The following is a 10,013-nucleotide window of genomic DNA, read 5'->3' on the forward strand; positions in this document are numbered from 1 at the left end:
CTACAGGAAATGGGTCTGAACTAAATCAGATTGTAGTGTGTGTGTATGTAGGTGTGTGTGCTTTTGTGTGTGTGCATGTGCAATTCTTCAGCCTGCATGGAGAGCAAATCACTTTATACATGAGTGTATTAAATAATTTATGGGGCAATGTTGATATCATAACTGTGATCATAGAATAAATGTTAAGCATTAAATATGCTTCGAGGTACACATTAAAGCCTTTCTATTTAATTCTCAGAGCCTAATGCCAAGAATTCCAACCATTTTTCTCACTAGAGGAAACAAGATGGTCTATTATCTTTATTAGTTCCACAAGACATGAAGTGAGATAAGAAGGACTGTGGATTTTTCTGGGTTTATCTACTGAATTCTTAGATACACATCTGAAGAGTTAAAGAAAAGAGTTCATTGTCCTGTGAGAACAACCAAGTAATTTCCCTAGCCAAGATATGGCGTTGATAAGATACTATGCCTAGATCTAAAAATGTGTCATTCTGTGTACCTTAACTGTTTACCATTCTTTCATTAACTTACTCACCAGTGCGTGTGTATACATATATATACACATATATATGTATACATATATATGTATTAGAGTGTCACTTCCAGGCATGAGGCTGGATACCAGAAACACATTTGTGAAGAACTATAGATGTCAATATAAGGTCAATGATGTGCTATGCTAAGGAGGTCACAGGTTACTATGGGAGTGTCTAATTGGCAAAGAGACATTGTTAAATGCTTGGGAAGAGTTTTCCTTTTCATGATACTAGGAGCAAAATGTAGTCAAGATGCTTGTAGCAAACTCAGAATGTAGCTATTACTATATCCACCTTTGAGAAGAAAGAATCAAATCTCAGGTGTACCTAGCCATGATACAAATAAATGAGCCTGGATCTGACCCTGTGAATATGTGATTTGTACAATCCCATGTGCATCCATGACACCAGGCAAGTCTATGAATCCCTCACTTACTTTGTTGAGTTGTATATGCACACCTGTCTCCCTAATTAGAGTTTTACTACAGAATGTGAACTGAATTGTATGTAGATCACACAACACAGGGACTTAAATATCCAACATCAGTCTGAAAATTGACTAAACAATGAATGTATATTGGCTAGATGACGATAATTGGTGTTGTCCATTTTCCAAAAGTGTGTTTTTCAGAGAGAAATGATTTGGGAGAACAATTTTTTTTCTTTTTTTCTTTTTTTGGTTTTTTGAGGCAGGGTTTCTCTGTGTAACCCCGGCTGTTCTGGAACTCACTCTGTAGGCTAGGCTGGACTTAAACTCAGAAATCCTCCTGCCTCTGCCTCCCAAGTGCTGGGATTAAAGAGATGTGCCACCACTGCCTGGCTTGGGAGAACTTTTATTGAAAGTATGAGCTGTTACTGTTTCTCTCCCCCCACCCCCCAATAGTTGAAGTACTTATTTCAAATTTGTTCTCTTGAACACAAGCTAGATAACCTTTTTCCCATTCTTTAAAAATTGCCTTCATGGCCTATAGGTATTTGACTATCCCTTCATTGGTTTGCTGGAAAAATCAAAGGCAAAATTATGGCCTAAAACAATTCTGACTTTTAAAACACGGCTCTGAGCGATGGGCTTTGGCTCCGTTTCTTTTCTTTATATATTTATTTCATTATCTTGTTTGTTATGAATTATCTTAATCCTTCTTGGCATATGGCAATGTATAAATGAATAAATAACATCTTCAGAGACCTCATGAGAGAATTTAGATTCGTTCTCTGAACCAAAATTCCATAAATTGGATTTGGTTTATTTTTAGAACTGAAATTGCACAAATCTGATTTCTTTATGATCCTAATTTCAATTTTTAACCTTGTTGTTTAGAAAAACTAAGGGAAGTCATCCAAGCAGAAATAAGATAGCAAAAGACAGAAGTGATACATGCAACCCAGAGCTACAGACACACTGTGTCTGGATGGCCATGATGGCTGTGATGCTGATGGTGAGGAGGGTAGTTGTATCATCATGATGAGGATATAGCCTGTAAGACCTCTGTCCCAAGAGCAAATGGTTCTGTCATCCAATTCCTGATTTACTGCCAAGTGCCAAAATTGAGTGGGTGAATAAAGGCAATAAAAAATGAACTGTATATGTGCTGTGACTGACAAAAGGGAAATGGGGAAACGAGGCCAAGCTGACATCCTGACAGGGAGGGAGACAGAGGGGGCAGCAGGACACACATCACACTAGTATCCCAGGAGACACTGCTTTCATCTTCCTTTCCTTCTTAGGAAGTATACAGTCTATTCCACTTTGTTCCCCAGCAGATCCCTGCAGAGCAGCTGTGTGACTGGCCTTTGCATATCCTAAAAGTTGACCTGTGTCCCTACCTTCACATAGTCAGGCATGTGTTAAGAGTACCAAACTGATTCTCTTTCAAATACTCAGGTGCTTTTCAATCTTAAATTGAGAGTCACCAATATTTACAAACCACCATCTTTTACTGGAGCTGTGTGACTCCGTCTAAGCCAACTGCAAACAGGAGCTCCATATGAGATCTGGAGGAAAGTTAAGCTGCTAAGGCAGATGCTAGATTTTAGTGGGCTCAGCATAGCATGACAGTTTGAAATGACAGTATTCTCTTATCAAAGGCATTCTTTCAGACCCACCCAAAACAGCAGATAGTCCCAGTTTGAAAGAACACTTGAGGGAGCAGTTATGAGCACTGACTGCTCTTCCAGAGATCCTGAGTTCACACGGTAGCTCACAGCCATCTATAATGGATCTGATGCTCTCTTCAGGTGTGTCTGAAGACAAGACAGTGTAATCATATACTTAAATTAAATAAAATCTTAAAAAAGAGCACTTTAGTTTTGTGCATATATTTCCTCTGGACTAATTTCTCCATCTAATTTTGCACACTGATATGGACATCTGAAACAAAGAAAAAGTCAGGGGATTGGAGAGTTGGCTCTGAGGTTAAAAGGACATACTACTCCCACAGAGGACTGGAGCTCAGTTCCCAGCACCCATGTTAGATGGCTCACAAAAGCCTGTAACTCCAGTTCAGCACTCAATGCTCATATACCCACACTAGATGACTACAACACACACACACACACACACACACACACACACACACACACCTGCCTATTTTAAAAGGTCAGAGTTTTCTCTTTTTTAAAAGATTTATTTATTTATTTATTTATTTATTTATTTATTTATGTAGGTGTAGCTATGCAGATGATTGTGAGCCTTCATGTGGTTGTTGGGAATTGAATTTTTTTTAGGACTTCTGCTCGCTCTGATCAACCCTGCTCACTCTAGTTGGACCGCTCGCTCAGGCCCAAGGATTTATTTATTATTATTATTATACATAAGTACACTGTAGCTGACTTCAGACTCACCAGAAGAGGGTGTCAGATCTCATTATGGGTGATTGTGAGCCACCATGTGGTTGCTAGGATATGAACTCAGGACCTATGGAAGAGCAGTCAGTGCTCTTACCCGCTGAGCCATCTCACCAGCCCAGACAGGGTTTTCTTTAGTGGCTTTTATATTGACATGTGTACCAACAACCACCCTTATCTCCCGGAAGATTCAGCTTGATTCTTCAACAAGCTCTTATAGAGCCATTCTTAAAGAGAGGGCATCAGTTAACAGTTTCTACCAAATGAAGTTACTTCAAAGCAAAAGGAGATAGAAAGGAAAGGTGTGTAAATCAACAGAGGAAACCCTCTGCTTCATTCATTCATTCATTGACTCATTCATCACTCAGTAAGCTGTCTGTCATCCAGTGAGCATGAGAAAAATGTCAAGGACATAAGCAAGAATACAACTGAGTGGCGAAGTCCTTCCCCCTCCAGCCTGTCTGGCTCTATCAGTGTATACTGGGATGTAATTTGGGCACGACTTGAATAACTTTAGGAATGTTTTAAATCCCCTGTAAGTTGCGATACAAATACTTTTAAAAGATGTTTTACTATGTTTTACTTGTCTGTTTTATTCTTTTATTTTGATCACCATAAAGAGACTGGACCACAAGTGTTTGGAATTCTTTTCTATTTCCATAGAAAGCTATCCCAAACACCCCACATGACTCTATGCTGCAATATAATCCAATGGTTCTTATTTATATAGCGCACACTAAATTGCACAAACATGCTTTGTATAAAGAACGACTACACATTTCAGGGTAGAGGATATTCTTTTGCTTATTATACAAATATGCATTGACTAAGCATTAGAGGCAGACACTGGCCCTGGTGTTGGCAACAACTACCCTTATTTATTTTTCAGTTCTGTGGATTTTTTTTTTACAACACACATGAAAAATTTTGGAAGATTTTACAAGGAAATTCAGATTTAAAAATTAGTGTTCTTGAGAATTTAAACCATCTTTTATTGTGAAAACATTTTGAATTTTTTAAACTTTGTAATAAGGAATCTATGAATTTTGTTTAGCCTTAGCAGTACCCAAGACTCCATGGGAATATTATCAGAGAAGTGGAATTATGAAGAATTATACATAGTAACAGAATCAGTTACACTGGGCTAAAAGAACAAGACCATCAGACAGTGAGAGAAAAGCAGACAGGACTAAAAATGATAGACAAGCTAGCCAGAAAAAAAAAACCCTCATTACTGTGTAATTATCTGTTCCCGAAGACTGTGGTACTTGTGGTGTCGGGTAGGCTTGTTTGAGGCATGTTTGTCTGCAGGGCTGGATCAGACTGTAGGTGGGAATGTGAAGACAAAGAAAATTAATCCATCCTGTGAAGGCTTCCACTTCCTGAAAGTTTCCAGTTGTCCCTTCTCCTGGATCATCTAGTTGGCAGCTACAGAAGATACACACATTTGTGAAGAGGGAAGAAAACAAAGGAAAAATGTCCTCGTGCTATTTCCCTATGAGGACCGTGAGGGATGTTTCCTGCCTGGAATAGGGTGACACTGAAGGGACCTTATTTTGAAAGGCTTCATCAGCCTCAGCTCTGGACAGATGGAGTCCACCACTCCTCTCAATGACCTTTCCCATTTCCAGGCATTCACAGACAAGATTTTCTTTAAAGCTAATGACATTTCAACCACACTTTCTGTGAGCTTTTGTTACTTATTCACTAAGGAGAAATGTTGAGCATACTCCTCACAGTTGAATAATGACAGCTGATCAATAAAGCTAAGTGCCATGAGTCACCTGGAACAGCTAGTATTACTTCATTTTCTTGCCACCAATTCACACAAATTACATGAAGTCAGGAATAAAGCTCCTCTTCATATTTAGAATATCTCCATTGCCCCAAGCTGTCTCACTCTAAGGTAGACTCTGGACCCTTCCAGTCTCCTGATGTATGTAAGAGACCTGATTCAGGTGTCAGACCAGGTATTAGTAAATCCCTCTGAAGAACTTATGGAATATAAGGTCTTTTCAGAAATTTCTTTCCTCACCACAATGCCACCCTAAGACTTAGTATAGTTTAAAACATAACTATTTGCCTTTTCATGTGTTTACTTGAGGCCATATTAAAACATCCTAGGTTCTTTTCTTATTTTTCAGTTATAATTAATTGCATTCATATTTCATTTTTTAATTGTTCACATCTCCTGTCAATCTTGTGTTTAACTAAAATGTGTTCTTAACCAAGTTTCCTTAGCTTTGGATGAACAGAACCATGCTGAGACCTCCCTCCCTTTCTACCTAAGTGGGCTGATAGTAGAGGGGAGAATAGAAAGAACATCCTTAATATTGTGCATATATATGTATATATACACATGTGCATATATATGTATATATACATATGTGCATATATATGTATGTTTATGTATATGAATATATATATATATATATGTGTGTGTGTGTGTGTGTGTGTGTGTGTGTGTGTGTGTGACCCTACACAGCATAAGAACCAGGCCAGAAACTTAGTTATAAGAGTGAATAAGAAAGTTATAAAGTTATATGTATACCCAACACACTTTATGATAAGGCATGCCTCACAGAGCCAAATAGCAGGAGCACTTAACCAAACTGGATGGACAATGGGAAAATACTTGGACTAGTCAGATTAAAGTTGAAATTTGAACTATCAGCATGAGCTTACCACATACCTCTGGACAACCATGGGAAGACCAAATACCATTAACAGCGGTTGAAACAGCATGTGTAGATGTCAGAGAGAAGAAGACAAGGAGATTGGGCCCTGCTTTGTCTCTGTGTAAAGTTTCATTCAAGCCAAGAAATGTAGAACATAGATTAAAATTTTATTGTTTTATTTGAGAGGAGAAAGAAACCTACACTATGGCTGAAGTAGTATATAAAGAATTTCATTTTATAGAATAATGGTCTATAATTTTAGGAGAACAATTATGATCTACTTGGAAGCTGTTTAGAAGGAACAGGGAATCCATGACTCATGAGACTCACGGGCTTAAGGAATTTCAAAAACCTGTGGCTGGAGCAGAGATTTCAATGAGGCAGAAGCTGAGTAGGAAGAAGAATGTGGTAGAGGAGAGGCTAGGTTAAGGAGTGGGGGCAGCTGATCCTTACAGACCCTGTAAGGGTTTCACCAGGATTGCAACAGTTATGGGAAGTCACAGTTGCAGGCCACTTTCTGTTGTTATACTAAGATAGGTAGTAGAGTTCATTCAATCCATTCCTTCTCCAATTATTTTGACCATTCTCCATGAAATAGCAATAAAAATAAATTAGTACAGTAATACATTTTTATTTCCAGTTTTATGAGGAAAAAAGAAAACCTCATTGAGGACTCTAGTACATTTTAATTGGAAAAAAAAAACACATGTAAGTTATCACCCAAAATGATTTTTCTTAGCATCTATCAGTATTTGACAGGATTATGTAGAGGAACAGAAGTAATAAATATGTACATTGTAAACTGGAATTTATTATTGGCTTGCAGGATAGTAACTTAGTAGTCCAACAGTAGCCATCTCCTCGCTGGAGGGGCAGAGAGTCCAGTAGCTGCTCAGCCCACAGAGTAGCGCATCTCTGTAATCCTGTCGTGCTGCTGGGGGCCTGGAACACCTTGGAGAGCAGCTGGTCTTCAGAGTCTGACGTCAGGAACAGCGGTAGGCACACGTGTTCAGTAGGAAGTGCAGGCAGCCAGGCACAAGACTGTATTCTGGAATCGTCAGTTTGAAAGTGCTGCTGACTTTGAGGGTAGGAACCGCACCCCTCCCCCAGTTAATCTCTGAAAATACCTTAATCGACTGGGGCAGAGGTGTGTCTCCTAGGCTGACTCTCCATCTCATGAAGGCAGCAGTTAAGACTCACTATTACAGCTTCTAATTGTGGGAAGCACTTAGTAGAGTGAGAAAAAAAAAATAGAATATTATGGGTCCATTGTCTGGAAACTCATTGTTTACGGTTTTGTCTGTTGTCTTGAACAAGCTGCCATCTTCACTGTGCCTTTTCCCATAGCCTGCTCTGTCTGGTTATGAAACTAGAGTCACCTCAGGAGACTCTAAGCAAGGTGTTTCAACTAGCAAGTTGAAAGCTATTTTCCTTCTACCTCTCTAAGACTTCAGAGAAATGTCAAAAGTACCTATCCTATGTGAGGGATGACAGTCATGATTTATTTTTTCTTAGATTTCAGGACTGTTTTATGGCCACATCCAGACCTATGTAGCTTTAAGAGTGACTCAGCAAATCTGAATGCCTCCTTAAGAATATAAGTGATCTGTTCTTTTCCTATAAGTAGGATACCCACTTCCTCATTAAATCCGTATTAAAGGAACTCCCCACTATCTTCATATAAAGCTTCAGAAAAGATGGCAAGGTCTTGCCATAAACTGCTGAACAGATTGTGGGATGAAAACTAAGAGTTTGCCATGAACAGGTGGCTTTATTTGAGAAGGAAAGACATTCACATGGGCCAGTATTATGGAATTTGGCTTGGACATCTGAATTCTGTTTTTAACACAATTCAATTGTTATTCTTATTTTGCTAGGTTCAACAGAGATCGTATTGTGTATATCAGTATTCTTTCTCTATCATATATATTCACACACACACACACACACACACACACACACACACACACACACACACACTTGCCATTGCCAAGATGTTTCATTGTTTCATTACATATTATGACCATCAACACCTCCCAGGTGCCATATATGGTATCAGGAGAGTACTAAAACCTCTCCACACCTTTGTTTGCTTGGTGTAGGTTCTCACTACTTAGTCCTGTAGCACTGACTGGCCTTGTACTTACTGTGTATTCTAGGCTAGACTTGAATTCAGAGAGATCCATCTGCCTCTGCGTCCTGATTGCAGGAACTAATGGGTGCACCACCACATTCCCCATTGCTGATCATCTCCATTTTATCTCATTGAAAGTATGAGTTTGCACTAGAAGCTCAAACTCATTTCTTTCATCAACAGGATTAGATGACAATTGTCTCCTGTTATCTTCAGGGGCACTCTCTGAGATCTAAAATACCTGTAGTCAACCAGAATTCAAGAATATTAAATATAGTCACTTTTAGAAGCTAAACACTTGGTAAGTTTTTAATGGTATTCGGAGCTGCTTATGACATCTCAAACTGTCCAGCTCCATCCCAATTGACAAGTGAATTTTTGTTCTGTTCAGCTTGCCTGAGTTGTACACAGCACCCACCCTAATCACTTATGCCCATGTTGCTTTGCAGGTGGACTGTGAAGGTACTCTGTGCTTGTTTCCAAGTAATATCTATTTAATTGAGAAACAGTCCCAAAGTGCAAAAGTGTCGATACTGGCAATTTTATTACAGTATATTATAATAGTTCTGTTATCAGTCATTATTGTTAATCTCTTAATGTGCTTAAAGTATAAATTTTATTTTGATATATGTATCAAGTCAAGTCTAAAGAGAGAGTTTGAAGTTTGCTTTGGTTTCTGATGTCCACTTGAGGTCTTATGTGGGAATAGCTCCTACAGATACATGTCCACAGTCTTACAGAGAAAAAATACATATTAGCCAAGTGGGCTCCTTTTCTCATCTTGATTGTTCTCTAATATGTTCAAGAATCTTCGAGCTTTGGGGTATGAGCAGAGAACATCAACAACAGAAATGCTAGAGAAGATTCTGTTTATGTGCTGCCGGCCTTACCTGTCATCTACCTTGTGACCTCAGCTCTATTCTCCTCACTCATCAGCCTGTCATCCACAGGACAAAGACAGGCTCTAACTTTCCAGCATAGAACACAGTGTCTGAAACACAGGGAGTACACAGAAAATATTTCCTAGCCACAAGAATGACTGGCTAATAGCAGTAAAAGGCACCATTCAAACAAGTATTTTCATTGCCTTTATTTCCCACTCTCAGAAAAATTCCACTGCTTTACCAGTGAGGCCACATCTAGATGTTAGGGAGCTCAGCATTTTTATTCCCAGCACATCGTGCCTGGACCTTTTTTATTGCCAAGGTCCTAGAGGCTAGCCATTCATGATTCTGAGGTCTGAGATGTGCTGACATCTCTGAACGTAGTGATCTTGGACAAGTCCTGAACATATTTGAAGATTTTATTTACCCAGAACATGAATTATTTCCTCTCTAATGCTCTATGCTTCTCTGGAGCAGACCCAGAGGAATTGGGAGGGCACCAGTGCCATGCAGTGAGGTCATGTTTGTTAGGAATGGCGTATACAAGATCAGAACATAGAACTTTTGTAAAATGGAAGAGTTGGATAAAACTTTCCTAAGCCAGAAACTACATTCCTGGATGAATAGCTGGGCCTGACAGTGCAGTGGACTACTTAAACTTGTACACTGCGGGTATTTAAATGTATGGACTTATATTTTAAGAAAAATGGTTTATATATTTTAATAGAATTTAGTTTCTTAATCGAACTAATTAAAAGTAATAAAGTTAAAATATCCTCGAGGGACTGACTTTTGATGGCCCCCTTGCCTATAAAACTTTTAGTCTTCTAAAAAAACTTGAGTTAGCTCACAATATGTATTTTCCCCCTTGACTATCTCTTTCCTGCCTCATATCACTTACAATTTTATGATGTTGGATGTCTCCTTCTTTCTT

The sequence above is a fragment of the Mastomys coucha genome, unplaced genomic scaffold (genome assembly GCF_008632895.1).
Source record: "Mastomys coucha isolate ucsf_1 unplaced genomic scaffold, UCSF_Mcou_1 pScaffold15, whole genome shotgun sequence".
In the NCBI taxonomy this organism is placed as follows: domain Eukaryota; kingdom Metazoa; phylum Chordata; class Mammalia; order Rodentia; family Muridae; genus Mastomys; species Mastomys coucha.